The following is a 16064-nucleotide window of genomic DNA, read 5'->3' as shown; positions in this document are numbered from 1 at the left end:
TATAAAACACATGATGTGTTGTTTATCCGCATGTAAATAGAGGTAAAGGCTTATGCCATATTTATAACACGATTGTTATTAAGTCTTATAGTTGTTTACAAATTATGTGCTGATGTTGCAATGTGTTCCACATTGATATGCTTTATTTTAGTTGGTTAAAAATGACAAAACATTCGCAACTGGCCGACTACACAATTAATAAAGAATATTATAGCCTGCTACAGATCATGTTTTACTGTAATATATCGTATTCAGTTTATGAAATGGTTTAGTCTGTTTCTGGTTTGTAATCGTATTTCATGTAAAGACTGCAAAAGATGTCTATAAAGTTTTTCCCTCTGCATAATGTGATTTGCTGCTTAATTAGTAGAAGACCAGATCGAGCCTGCATCATTCTTCTTACATACAGTAGAAGAGGAATGGACAAAGGGAATTTTCATCTCTTACCACAGTTTTGTTTATGGAACACTGTGAAAATTATAAGATCCCTATTGGATTTCGTGTTTATTATTATTTTATTGTCATACTATATTCCGTTTCATTTCTTTCAGTATGATATTGGGTACGCATTTTTGGCAATGTGTCCCTGATACACATGTCTAGAAAATAAGTAAACCAGTGAAAAATTAATTTAAAAGAATATAATACTGATATAATTTCAAAATGTCTGAAACATGACCAGCGTGATAGATTTAGAGAATATAGTTATTATTATTGTACGATGTTTAAGAAAGTAGTGAATATGGTTGAGCAGTATCTTGTAGAAGAGATCTTGCTCTGGGGAGAGATGGTTCGAGGAGGTAAAGTGGAAATGCAAATTCAAAGGGCGAGAAAATGCTATTAAAAGTGCTCAAACGGGTTGTAAGATGTACCGACACACACATTATGGATGTAGAAGCAAGTATTCGACAATGAGGAAATAATGGCCTTTATGACGACAGGGAGTGTTTGGCTTTATGGGGTATGTTGCTATATATTGGGCACTTTTGACATCGATGTATGTACTTTATGGGTTATAGTCTTCACAGTGGCGTTTATTAGAACGCTCTCTTCCAAGTTAAACATAACTTGAGGAATATATTTTATTTACAATATCAAATATTACTTTTTAGGTAGTTGGAGCTCCGCATTGGCGTTCACGTTAGACTTCACATGCCTATGGTACAAGAAACATAGCAGAATAGAATTCATAACTACATCTCCATTTGAACACTTTTTTTCTCTTGATGGCAGCTAGAGAGATACATTGTACCTCAAAACTGTTGTGCGATCGGCAGGGCTTTCATACCTTCGACAAAAAGAACAATTCCTACCTGCTACCGGAGTTTTCTAATGCAAACAAAATTGCTTTATTGTAATGCAAGAGATTTGGCCGTCGCCAGTGAATTATATTTTTATCGGCTGACCACAAATGTAGAGATGAGATTACTTCCTCATCAGAATTTTAATTAGAATTTTATAACAATCTGTTGTACTGGGAAAAATTCGTACACTTTTATATCTATGTGGTTGCACACGAAATGTTAATTTTACGTGTTATTATCATTAAAACGAGTGCGAATTAGTGTTTCATTATATCACTGCTAGTATTTTATCTCTCCCTGAGGAGGTACTTATGATTCTCTGTACACGATTTGGACAGAATAATATCAACATTAACCCAATATGAAGCCAACATTTGGCAGTGAAAATTCTGGAATCTTCAAATGTGATCAACGTTTTTCCTGATCTAAGGCCATAAGAAAGTTTGAATGTAGCTCTAAAAGCCATTATTTCTCGTTTTCAAGAGAGAATCGAAGAGTACGCAACCTGTACACTTTTAAATATGTGCTGCTTCCTAGTCTCATATATGCTGCAAAATATGAATATAAATTTCTTTGAAACTTCCTGGCAGATTAAAACTGTGTGCCCGACCGAGACTCGAACTCGGGACCCTTGCCTTTCACGGGCAAGTGCTCTACCAACTGAACTACTGAAGCACGACTCACGCCCGGTACTCACAGCTTTACTTCTGCCAGTAACTTGTCTCCTACCTTCCAAATTTCTTTTACTGTAAATCAAATAAATGAAGATGTCAGCGTTAATCGGTGAGCTATAACACTTTACAACATTTTATTCAGAAGAAATAACACTGCAAGTTCAGTTTTGTTGGAACGTCATATTTAAAAAAAGTCTCTATGCTTTTGTGAATGAATAACATATTCTTTAGACCATTACAGAGACCTGTATGTGTGCAATTTTCAGTTTAGTTTATTTAACTGTTTAACGTCTTTCTTACTGTACGTTTATCAGAGTGTCACATTCACGATCTATGAAGTTGCTCACATTTTATTGTGTGAACTATATATACTACCACACAATGTCACTTTATTCAATTATGTTTAAGTCAATGTTTTTCACATACCTTAAGCCAACGTATCTGATCGTGGACATGCCATTATTCAGGTAATGTATGGTTTAGTTGTGTACATAGGCAACTATTATTGATAAGATTTCTGAATTGGCACTTACGTAGTGTATGGCTTTAGTGCTTGCGAAACAGTAACTATATGGCGTAATGCAACTTTGGTTTTGTACAAGTCCTCATGTTCGCAAACATAGTTGTGATCACCACTAGGTAGACTTAGTTCCACTTATGAGATTACTTTTCATAGTAAACATGAGACATACCATATTTTAAATTATTCTTTGCTATATTACGCAAGAATCTGATATGGACCTTGTCGTTCATAACAGTTCATAACTTTGGACTTTTTTGAAGCGCATGTAGACTTAACTGTTTAACTTCCGATTTATGTGAGTTGTACACTACACTTGGAGGTTACATAACAAACAGACATGTTCCGAAGAGGCCTAGAAGGCCCAACGGTACCAACGGTAGCGACCAGCCGCAGTTTCATCCTCAGATCTCAGGCGTCACCGGATGCGGATACGGAGGGGAATGTGGTCAGCACACCGCACTCCTGCAGTTGTCAGTTTTAGTGACCGAATGATGTTACGCGTTATTGTGAGAAAACACATTATCAGGAATTATCATTGGTTAAATAGACAACTAAGTGGAAATTTTTGGTCTGTTCTCGTTTATTCCTCTGTCTCACTCAAATTATAATGGATCATATTAGTTTTTCTTTCATCGTTCTTTTACTTTTGAACATGTGAGCTATATATATGCAAAGCCAAAAGAAAATTAAACAGTTGTTTTGTGTCATAATGTTTTGATACAAAAAAGAGAAGAGATACGCTCTTCAATTGATTAATTTCTGTATCTTCTACTGTTTTTTTCTATAAGTGCTAGCGGGCGGACGTATGACGAAGTCCGGCCTACCAGTATTGTTTAAAAATGTGTATTTCATATATTAAAAGGTGCTATAAAAGAGTTGTTAGGAAGGTAAAGTTTTGTTCATATATTCACGTCGACCACACCTGTCTGTTCGTCATTTCGCCTCCGCCGAGAGTCCTGCATCAGAGGTTCGGAGCAACAAGAGGAATTTGTGCGAGCAGCTGAGGAGCAATCCTGCATCAGCATTGTTATATTCAGGACTAATAGAATGTAATTAATGTGAAGTACGTAACTTAAATGATGAATACTGATTTTAAATGAATTGACATTGAAGGTCTGTTGATATTAATATCACTTAAAGTTCACCCAGGATATCTGTACCTTCCAATGTCTTTCAATTATTCTTTCCAATTATTTTTTTAAAATTATTCAAGCAGCAATTATTAATCAGTTTCTATTATTTATCCGCTCACCTGTTGTGCCTCTATTCAAAATATATGCTTCTCCTTACACTTTACTACTTCATCAGGTGCAACTTAAAGTGCATATGAACGAATAAAACCCAACTAATATCAGTCTTGAGTGGGTACTTAACAAATATCTTGGGATGGCATGACAGGGCGCGACGACAGACTTCGTTGTATATTTTCAGAATTAACGCCGTTCCTTTCTTCACTGTTATACAGACGCTTAACTAGGATTATTTGTAAGCCTGAAACTGCTCCTGAAATTAGAGTTGGCTGTTCATCAGAGTTATTCGTTTCGTTTAACTCAGAGAGTACTCTATGGACTTTTCTCGATTTTTACCCTCACCAGCTATAATCACTGGATAATATTAGAATATCGCGATTGCAATGGGCAGAGGAAATACTTTTTCTCATCTACGTTGCTTTTCTTCCCCAAATACTACGGATTTGCTACGTGAGTGGTTGCATTACCACCATGAATGAAGAAAATCCCCTTCTGACAAGAGTACCTGTATCACTAAGTGTAAATGACCAACTGAAGTAGTTTTAATTTCTTGTTTCAGTATGATCATAGATACAGTTATGCAGCATTACAAACCTATCAGGTAGCCCACATTACCTTTTTAATTTAATTTATTTATTTATATATTTATTTCACATACCCACTTTATGGCCTTCAGGCATTCGTGTTGCCAGGCTTCCTCAGTGAGCAAACATTACAATTTGTATGATACTAGAAAAATGTATAATAATAATAATAAAATAATAATAATAATAGTAATAACATACACGATAAGCTGAGATTTTGTCCGACATAGTGCAGGGACTGGAGGTGGAATGGATTCAACACATCGTTGGATGCACTGAGCCATGTTGCCTCCATAGAAGTAATTGCGAAAGTGTTGCTGGTGCAGAATGTTGTGCACAAACTGACCTCTCCGTTATATCCCATAAATGTTCGATGGGATTAATGTCAGGCGACCTGGATGACCAAACCATTTACTCGAACTGTCCAGGACGTTCTCCAAATCAGTCATGAACAACTGTGGCTCCGTGACATTGCACCATTCATTGACTAAAAGAAATCAGTGAATGACAGAAAATGATTCCAAGTAACTGAACATAACCATTTCCTTTCAATGACTGATTCAGCTGGACTACAGGATGCACTCCATTACACGTAAACAAAACCCACACCTTTATGGAGCCACCACCAACTTGCAGACTGCCTTGCTGATGACATGGCTTCTTGGGATCTGCGCCATATACCATCCTCTCTAATCAATTGAAATCGGGACTCATCTGACCAGGCCACAATTTTCCAGTCGTCTAGGGTACAACCGATATGGTGACGAGCCCAGGAGAAGCGCTGTTGGCAATGTCGTGCTGTTAGTAAAGGCACTCGTGTCGGCCGTCTCCTGCCATAGCCTATTGACGCCAAGTTTCGCAGCACTATCCTAACCGATAAGTTCATCGTACGTGCCACATTGATTCCTGCGGTTATTTAATGACTTATTGCTTGTGTGTTACCACTATTAATTTTATGCAAACGCCACTGTTCTCGGTCGTTAAGTGGAAGTCGTTGGCCACTGGTTGCTCATGCTGAGAGGTAATGCCCGAAATTTTGTAATCCTGGCGTACTGTGGACCCTGTGGATCTCAGAATACTGAAACTCCTAACGATTTCCCAAATGCGTCTAGTTCCAACTACCAGCCCACGTTCAAAACCAGTTAATTCATGTTGTACGGCCATAATCACACTGGAAACCTTTAAAAATGAATCACAGGAGTACAAATAATAGCTCCTCCAATGCACCGCCCTTTTATATTCTGTGTGCGCAATGCTGCCGCCATCTACATAGGTACATATCTCTACCTATGACTTTTGTCTCCTCAGTGACAATGTGTAGAGTTTAAGAAATGTTAGTCTTATTAACATGCAACAGAAACATATGCATCATGGTTTCATGAGTTCTCTCTATAAGCTTTCTATACTGTCTTCCTGAACAAAAAGATACTTAGAAAGGACAAGAGCAGATGATAACGCACTTCATCGTGTTACTGAGTTCTACGTTCTTTGCTCTACCGAAGAATCCTATTGAGATCGATACCGTGTTCCTTAGATGCATGCTAAGCACAGCATTACTATAAATAGTACTGTTACCTAAAGTTACTAGCCCCCTGTCTTAAAAATATTTTTGTATGTGGTGTCTTCCTCTCCTTTACAATAGGGTAATATTAGTTTTTCTTCTACTGTTGCAGTTAGTGGAACAAGCTGTTTGTACTATCGTTACACTAGATACGTGAAGGAAGTGTACAGCTGTTTTCACTCGTGTATCAACAAATAAATTTTCAAATTCGTTTTGTGAAGGAACTGGAACGTAATACACTGTAATGAATTAACACTGCTTCAGAATGCTCTCAGCTCCAGGCAAAACAAATTAGGCAATATACTGTAAGGTGGCGTGGTCTCCTGACCTTATTTCTTACATATTCCTACCTCACCAACGTATTCTGCGTATCAAGACGTTTCATTCGATAGGGCAGAGTCAATTTTACATATTTCCATTTAATCGATATGCAAATCTAATAAATAAATCGCAAGTGCACACCAAGATTAAAAAGTCGAGGCTGGCGTACACAAACATTCAAGACACGACAGACACAGGAGTTTTTCTTTCTGTGGAGGCAACTAGCCTGCTGGAAAGTCCGTAGGAGGGTGGGTTAGCATGCAACTGCGCCGGCCGGCCGACGACCCATGGACCAAAACAGTTTTTGCCAGAGAAAAGGGATAATGTGCTGCGTGTTCACCTTAAAAGCAGAACCTGCTGTATTGTATGGGAGAGTCCCAGCATACGTATTTTTTTGGCGGACCTAGTGCGCAGTTTCTGAGTTCTTACAAGTGGACAGTAAATGCCTAATGCAGATGCTACATATTTCTGTATTGGTCAGCTTAGCCATTCTCCCGTTTGTAAGAGTAATGCTGGCTGATTGTTGGACTATTTCTGACGCAATGAGCCGGAGGAGTGAGGGAAAGAAAGTGGATGATATACCCTTTCACTTTTTGCGTGGAGGGAAGTCGTTCCCGTGACGCTCTTGTAGCGGGAACACGTAGCGGTAGCTGGTGCACTCGTGCGTGTACGCAGAGAGCGAGGAACAAAGTCTCTACTCAGTACTGCTCTGAGAGAGCACCTCAGTCGCTAGCGAATCGGAGTGATTCTGTATATTGAGAGTTCGATTAGCGGAGGTCAATTCAGATAGAAAGAGATAGTTTGTTATTTTTCAGCAGCGAAGGATGCAAATCGCAGGCAGCTGTCGTCGCAGCTCACAGTATTGTGTGCTACAGTGTAGGCGAGCCTCATCTTTCCTCCATTAGAAATAACATACTTCATTTACGTCACTCCATTACATTTCTTACATGACAGCCTCGACCGTACCTCGATAAATTCAGTCGGATAATTATTCAAGTTGAGTAGGCGCGGCTCTCAGCCATTCTGTCGAGTAAATAACATTCTTAAAGAAAAGGGATAAAAGAGCTTTCCCACACTTTGTATATAAATGTCATTAACAGAATTCCTATCCAAAAGAGGTAACCTCCTATTCCGAAAAGAACCCAGAAATTTGTGTATCAGTTTATAAATAAAAGTTTTACTTGATATTCTTAAATTTTGCAATAAATAATATTTTCCATCCGTAATGTTTTTCTTACACTAACTCGCAATACTCCAGTGCCCAAGTATCCCACTAGTTACGTAGGAAAATAGAATATTTTGTGTCTTTTCCTTACAGTGGACGACTCCAAAGGATTTTCAGGATTTTCTTTTTGGTACACTAGGAGCATCTATCTGACTTCTGTAGCAATGTGGGGTGGAAGTTGCTTCTTGCAGGAACCAAAGGGTACTTGTCAGATCAATCCGTTGTGCCACTCGTCTACATAACACCCACACACTGAGAATACAGGCGATGCTAGTGACTCAGAAGACAAGAACTGGATAGATCAATACCGTCATTTTGTATAGACGCTGTATATTGCGTTTTCGTGAATATTTTGATCGCTTATAACTCACCAGAGATAATATTTATGACGTTGAAATGCTTGTTATCGCGTCGCTCATTGTTCAGTGTACTTACTTCTATTTTGCTTCTCCGCTTTATAACATGCACATGTAGTAATTGCTGCATGTACACAACTGGCCATTAAAATTGCTACAGCACGAAGATGATGTGCTACAGACGCGAAATCTAACCGACAGGAAGAAGATGCTGTGATATGCAAATGATTAGCTTTTCAGAGCATTCACACAAGGTTGGCGCCGGTTTCGACACCTACAACGTGCTGACATGAGGAAGGTTTCCAACCGATTTCTCATACACAAACAACAGTTGACCGGCGTTGCCTGGGGATACGCTTTTGTGATGCCTTGTGTAAGGAGGCGAAATGCGTACCATCACGTTTCCGACTTTGAAAAGGTCGGATTGTAGCCTATCGCGATTGCGATTTATTGTATCGCGACATTGCTGCTCGCATTGGTCGAGATCCAATGACTGTTATCAGAATAGGAATCGGTGGGTTCAGGAGGGTAATACGGAACGCCGTGCTGGATCCCAACGGCCTCGTATCTCTAGCAGTCGAGATGTGAGGCATCTTATCCGTATGGCTGTAACGGATCGTGCAGCCACCTCTCGATCTCTGACTCAACAGATGGGGACGTTTGCAAGACAACAACCATCTGCATGAAGAGTTCGATAACGTTTGCAGCAACTTGGACTATCAGCTCGGAGACCATGGCTGCTGTTACCCCTGACGCTGCATCACAGACAGGAGCACCTGCGATGGTGTACCCAACGACGAACCTGGATGCACGAATGGCAAAACGTCATTTTTTCGGTTGTATCCAGGTTCTGTATACAGCATCATGATGGTCGCGTACGTGTTTGGCGACATCGCGGTGAACGCATATGGAATCGTGTATTCGTCATCGCCATATTGGCGTATCACTCGGCGTGATGGTATGGGGTGCCATTGGTTACACGTCTCGGTCACCTCTTGTTCGCATTGATGGCACTTTGAACAGTGGACGTTACATTTCAGATGTATTACGACCCGTGGCATTACCCTTCATTCGATCCCTACGGAACCCTACATTTCGGCAGGATAATGCACGACCGCATGTTGCAGGTCCTGTACGGGCCTTTCTGCATACAGAAAATGTTCGACTGCTGCCTTGGCCAGCACACTTTCCAGATCTCTCACCAACGGCTGGTGAATGGTGGCCGAGCAACTGGTTCGTCTCAATACGCCAGTCACTACTCTTGATGAACTGTGGTATCTTGTTGAAACTGCATGGGCAGCTGTACCTGTACACGCCATCCAAGCTCTGTTTAACTCAATGCCCAGGCGTGTCAAGGCCGTTATTACGGCCAAAGATGGTTGTTCTGGGTACTAATTTCTCAGGATCCATGCACCCAAATTGCGTGAAAATGTAATCACATGTCAGGTCTAGTATATTTGTCTATTGAATACCCATTTATCATCTGCATTTCTTCTTGGTGTAGCAATTTTAATAGCCAGTAGTGTATATGTTTCATCGAGTTTTTTCATTGTTTATACTAAGTCAGGGTCCACTATTAAATGACAGTTTAACTTACTAAGTCTAATGTTTCACATTTTGCTTTTAACTTCCCTATCATTACCAAGCGTTCAAGTGTATTTATTCTGCGCTGCATTGTGTCGGAATCTGACATATTTGTGTAACAGATACAGTTTCCCATCCTCCCTAAATTAAGCGATGAATTCGCAGTGAAGTAAAGGCATTATATAAAATGGCTATTAAGTATAAAAAGTAATTTTTTTTCTCAGCTACTGCTCTTTAAATTTTCTTACCACAGATGGGAAACAATTATGTATATTTACGCAGCTGTGCAAAAAGCACTACGGCTTTAGACAGATGCTAAGAGGTTTCTTGTAAGAAAATTAATTATGCAAGCAACAACTTAAAGGTGGATCTTTCGCCGTGACTCATGAATATCCTGTGGCCACTTTAGAGCTGCTGCTTTAAACTCAGACGTTCAAAATATGAAGGAGAGTATCTTTTTAAACGACAAAACTTCCAACAGTCTACTCACTGCCTTTGGCTTTCTTGAGAATTAATTTAGAAATCGCTGTTCTAATGAACAGCACGAGCTAATTCTGAGCTATTGATTAATGTTATATGGAATGATTAAAATACTCGTGTACCGTTTTAAGCATGGTGCTATTCGGTAATATTTAAGCATGAAACGCCTCTTATCTTCAAAAGTTTTTGAAAAATTTATCCAGCTTAAGAAAGACTTTTCTTTATTATTGTATTAGCACTATTCTTATTTTTGCTGTTATTATTATTATGGTATTGCGTCCTGTAGTGCTTGAAGAATCGAATGCAAATATAGTGATATTTTGTGTTGGTACAGAGATATGAAACATTTAGAGATACTAAAGAAACATACATATTATATAGCTAAGCATAAGTATGCTTTTTAATTCATTCAACTGTGTGCAGGGGCACAACCACCCTCCCACCAAACCCACCCACCCACCCACCCACCCACACACACCCACACAAACGGAGACAGAGAGACTTACATACATACATACACACATACGTACGTACAAATGTACAGACTAAAACATTATCTCTCTTATTTTAACAAGAGAAGAATTTTTCTTTTCGCATCCATTGAAAAGCCTTTTTTTTTTTTTTTACATGTGACCTGAAGTATGACGCACGTTATTGATTGTACCGAAATCTTTCGCTAAGGTAGGATATGACAAATAAAACATCAGTCAGATTCCCGAACATCATGTATTTACGGCAATGGACACGAAAGTGCTATGTACTACCTGTGCAGGAAGTTCCATTCAACGTATTTCCTGCCTGTTCCCAGGAAGTTTCACTGTGACGGTTAACAATGACGCTCAACTTCCGACATGGCATAAAAACTAATTAACCCGCTCCAAGATATCACATCTTCTTTACCGAATCTGCAAGTAAACAACTTAAGGAGACTTTAACCTATGATATGAGGCGCCTGCATAATTCCTCGATGTCCTGAGCAGTTTATGATGGATTATGGTCAACTTAGCTACAAGGTCCACTTATTTTTCTGTTTCTTTCGTCTATGTTACTCTTACAAAGTAGAAAATTTGGAGACTTGATAGTGGTTCATTCAGTCGAAGGTAAGTTCTTAAATACAATGAAGTAAAAGTCTCGTATTGCCCAGAATCTATATTGGTAAAAGAGTGAAGGTAAGGGGAGCATCAAGAAAAACTTGTGTCTGAGAGGTCACCGTGGCTAACTGTGAAGATAAGGACGTGGGACCGATCTCCGGTACTACCACAGATTTTCCATAATGGGACGATTGCAACGAAGTCAGTGGATGGGCTACTTAAATAAGTAGCGGTTCAAAGCTACCGGAAAAGGTTGGGAAAGCGGTGTGCTGACCATATGCTCCTCCAATGACGCCGACGACAAACGAATGCATGTGGATGGTCAGCCACGCGTATTTCTCAGTTCCCGATTGCAGAGTACGTTTTTCTGTCTTGTTTTTACTGTTCAGTTATAAACGTAGGAGACAAAGTCTGGATTATCTAGAAATGAATGTAACTGCATGTATTCGACGCAACCAATCTGATGTATTGCTGAGGGTACTTAGTGTGTCACTGTGAAATTCCATGAGCATAAATACTATTAAGTGGTTGGTGACATGGCGACAAAAAAAAATCGCTTTGGAAACAAACACAACGATCATTTCAAGTCCTGAGACGAAAGAAAAAGCTGGTGGTTTGGAGTAGCTCTTGGGTTCCTTAAGGCGGAGACGGATGCAAATGCATTAAAAAAAAATCGATTTTTAGATTTTTGAGTATTAGAAATGCCCACTAGTTCTACGTAAAACAGTTTTTGTTTCACATACATGTGACAATTTTCTCGTGAGTTACGAGGGTTTTCCTGACGATCTGTGCGATCTGGCTTTTAAATGGTTTCCTACCCTGTATCTGCTCATCGTTCCGATTGATTTTTTATTGTTTTGGAGCGCTATCGCTTGTAATTATTGAAGTTGCGAGTGAAGTACGGTAAGTGTTGATTTATATTTTCTCTGGTTTCACACGTTCCCATATAAGTGCCTCGAATAAAGACATTCTGGCCTAAAAATTTCCACAAATGAAAATCCTCTGCACTGTCTTTTCCCGAAAGACCCTAGCACTTGGTGCAAGTACAGGAGAAGTGCAACATATGACCACAACCATTCTTTGCCTGGAGCATTAATGAATGAAATTAAATCTATATTTAGAGACCTTTGTAAAGATAGGTTGTTGAAGGAACGTCTTCACGGGAAAACGCAACATTCAAGTCAATTTATCAGGTCTGTCATTTGTACCTCGTTACCGAAAACTATTTTTTCAGATCACAGTCCTCAAATTTGGTGTTTTCGATGCTATTTTATGCTTTAATGATGTGTTTAACAGGAAAAATTGATGTTTTGTATGTATTGGGTGTTAAATCTAGTGGAAATAGGGCAAAATATTTGGTGCAAATGGATGAAGAGAATATCCGTAAAGAAGACATTGCTAATTTAAAATGCACAAAAGAAGCTAGACAGAAAAGAAGAGGGAAAATGTGAAGGAAAGGTCAGGATTATTCAGATGATGCTCAGTGTGGTGCATGGATATATTAGTAGTAAATAATTCTCATCAGTAACTATACTAAAATAGAAGCCGATTTTGCTCGAAACAACATTTTTTGACTTTCAGGGTGAGATTGTACTCAGGACGGTGATAAGTTATGACAATTAAATTGAGAACCACTAACCCAACAGAAACAATTTTATAATAAGTAATATATCAAAAAGCGAAATTCTTTTACTGAAGGAATAAAAAAAACTCCACAAGAGCTATTTTCTTCATTTTGATTTTAAATGCAGGTGTATACGTTACATACATTTAGAAAAAAATTTCACTGTTTTAGTCCTTACCGTTTTTTTAAAAAATGTGTAGCTCTTCAACGGGTGAAATAGCATTGTCAGGAAAGGATAAAAATTGCCTTCCGTCTCCCCTTAATGCTTGACGAGTGGTGAGGGTGGCTCATGCCCTTGTTCTCCTCAGTACGATGCAGTACCCAGTGAAGGCAACACGGGCTGTAGCTGTTCTTAAGGCAGCGAAGTACAAATCTCACAGAGACTTAACAACTTTATTTAAGTTCAGACGCTGCCCAGGCTTCATTCAAACATTTTTTGGGCACACTTTCGGTAAGAAGCTTTTGAAGCGTCGTTCGTATACTTTAGGGGATCTCAATGTGACCAATGTGCACCAAGCCTCTGTGCTTAATATCCATTACAGGCTTGTTTTTCACATTAACACTGACCACAGGGCCTTCAATTATTCTTTTCAAAATGTAACAATAATTCTTCCACACACGCCACTCAAATTCCTCACCGGATGATGATTCATTCAATTATCTGTACCGTAGTGGGCTGCGATATCAAAAGGAATTACAGCTTCACATGTTCTCAGCAGGAAATCAAACATGTGCCAACCATCAACACAGTTGCAGCACCTCGGCTGTATTCAGAGTACGGTCGCAGGTTTGAATCCTACCTCGGGCATGGATGTGTGTGATGTCCTTAGGTTAGTTAGGTTTAATTAGTTCTAAGTTGTAGGCGACTGATGACCTCAGACGTTGTCGCATAGTGCTCAGAGCCATTTGAGCCATATACAGAGTACAAATGGTAAATACATCGCTCATTTCGTCTTCATTTACTGCTTCCTGGCCAAGTACGCTCAATGTGCATCCACACTGTGGTCCTTGAAAGCGTACAATGTTGTAATTGCCGTCATAGAAGTATAGGGCAGAAGGATGCCACTTACGTGTCCCCCGTTCAAGTTCTCCGCCCCCCACCCCCTTCAAGTCGACAAGGCAGTGTTGTGAAAAGTGCTGGCTATTCAGTCGTCGCTCTCCACACTTCCTTATGTTTGATGTTTGTTTTTGGTCTGATATGTGACTTCGTTCTGATTCACATTTAGTTATGAGTAATGCTACCTAACTATAGTATTCATCTCTATATACACTCCTGGAAATTGAAATAAGAACACCGTGAATTCATTGTCCCAGGAAGGGGAAACTTTATTGACACATTCCTGGGGTCAGATACATCACATGATCACACTGACAGAACCACAGACACATAGACACAGGCAACAGAGCATGCACAATGTCGGCACTATTACAGTGTATATCCACCTTTCGCAGCAATGCAGGCTGCTATTCTCCCATGGAGACGATCGTAGAGATGCTGGATGTAGTCCTGTGGAACGTCTTGCCATGCCATTTCCACCTGGCGCCTCAGTTGGACCAGCGTTCGTGCTGGACGTGCAGACCGCGTGAGACGACGCTTCATCCAGTCCCAAACATGCTCAATGGGGGACAGATCCGGAGATCTTGCTGGCCAGGGTAGTTGACTTACACCTTCTAGAGCACGTTGGGTGACACGGGATACATGCGGACGTGCATTGTCCTGCTGGAACAGCAAGTTCCCTTGCCGGTCTAGGAATGGTAGAACGATGGGTTCGATGACGGTTTGGATGTACCGTGCACTATTCAGTGTCCCCTCGACGATCACCAGTGGTGTACGGCCAGTGTAGGAGATCGCTCCCCACACCATGATGCCGGGTGTTGGCCCTGTGTGCCTCGGTCTTATGCAGTCCTGATTGTGGCGCTCACCTGCACGGCGCCAAACACGCATACGACCATCATTGGCACCAAGGCAGAAGCGACTCTCATCGCTGAAGACGACACGTCTCCATTCGTCCCTCCATTCACGCCTGTCGCGACACCACTGTAGGCGGGCTGCACGATGTTGGGGCGTGAGCGGAAGACGGCCTAACGGTGTGCGGGACCGTAGCCCAGCTTCTAAGGAGACGGTTGCGAATGGTCCTCGCCGATACCCCAGGAGCAACAGTGTCCCTAATTTGCTGGGAAGTGGCGGTGCGGTCCCCTACGGCACTGCGTATGATCCTACGGTCTTGGCGTGCATCCGTGCGTCGCTGCGGTCGGGTCCCTGGTCGACGGGCACGTGCACCTTCCGCCGACCACTGGCGACAACATCGATGTACTGTGGAGACCTCACGCCCCACGTGTTGAGCAATTCGGCGGTACGTCCACCCGGCCTCCCGCATGCCCACTATACGCCCTCGCTCAAAGTCCGTCAACTGCACATACGGTTCACGTCCACGCTGTCGCGGCATGCTACCAGTGTTAAAGACTGCGATGGAGCTCCGTATGCCACGGCAAACTGGCTGACACTGACGGCGGCGGTGCACAAATGCTGCGCAGCTAGCGCCATTCGACGGGCAACACCGCGGTTCCTAGTGTGTCCGCTGTGATTGCGTGTGATCATTGCTTGTACAGCCCTCTCGCAGTGTCCGGAGCAAGTATGGTGGGTCTGACACACCGGTGTCAATGTGTTCTTTTTTCCATTTCCAGGAGTGTATATGGAAGTTAAAGACCTGACTGACCATACCGCTAAGGATAGGAAATGGAAATTTGTAGAGGTATGGATTTTATACTGCAGACGTCGTTTAAGAAGAGATTTTTCGTAATTCCATCTCTAAGGGGGTAAAATCGGGGATGATGGATATTTTTGAAGTAACCTGGCTGTTAAGGGAATTTTTAAGCTAGTGCTACAGAACTCGTGTTTGATTTATCGCTTAGAGGTAAAGAAATACGTGTTTCAGCATTTTTGGAAATTTAACATTAAGGGTGTGAAATAACGATTGGAAGCTGTTTTTTTTTAATTATCGTTATTAAAGAACTACTAAAGTACTTGTAAAGCTACATCTATGAGCACTGGTACTTGACTTCTCGGTTAAAAAGAAAAATACGTGTTTCAGTGTTTTTGGAACTGGACCCCTAAGGGAGTGAAAAAATGGATGAGATTTCTCACGAAAGTATTTTATTATGAAAACATTGCATCTATGAAAATTTAAATTTGGCTTCTCAGTTAGAAATTTAAAAAATGCCTCCCTCACTGTTTTCTGTAAATTCAAGTCCTAAGGGGGTGAAATAGTGTCAGACTGACTCACTGACTAATCATCGCCCAGCCCAAACCGCTAAGGACAGAATCTTGAAGTTTGGAAAGGTTGTGGATCTTAAACGGTAGGCATCGCTTAAGATGGGATTTTCCGAAATTCCACGCCTAAGGGGTAGAAATAGGCGATGGAAGGCTTTTTGAAAGTTTCTGAAAGTTCAACCTGTTGTGGAGTGCAAAAGGGGAGGAAAATTTTTA

This window comes from Schistocerca serialis, chromosome 8, assembly GCF_023864345.2.
Source record: "Schistocerca serialis cubense isolate TAMUIC-IGC-003099 chromosome 8, iqSchSeri2.2, whole genome shotgun sequence".
Lineage (NCBI taxonomy): Eukaryota > Metazoa > Arthropoda > Insecta > Orthoptera > Acrididae > Schistocerca > Schistocerca serialis.
Note: the sequence above shows the minus strand (reverse complement) of the source record.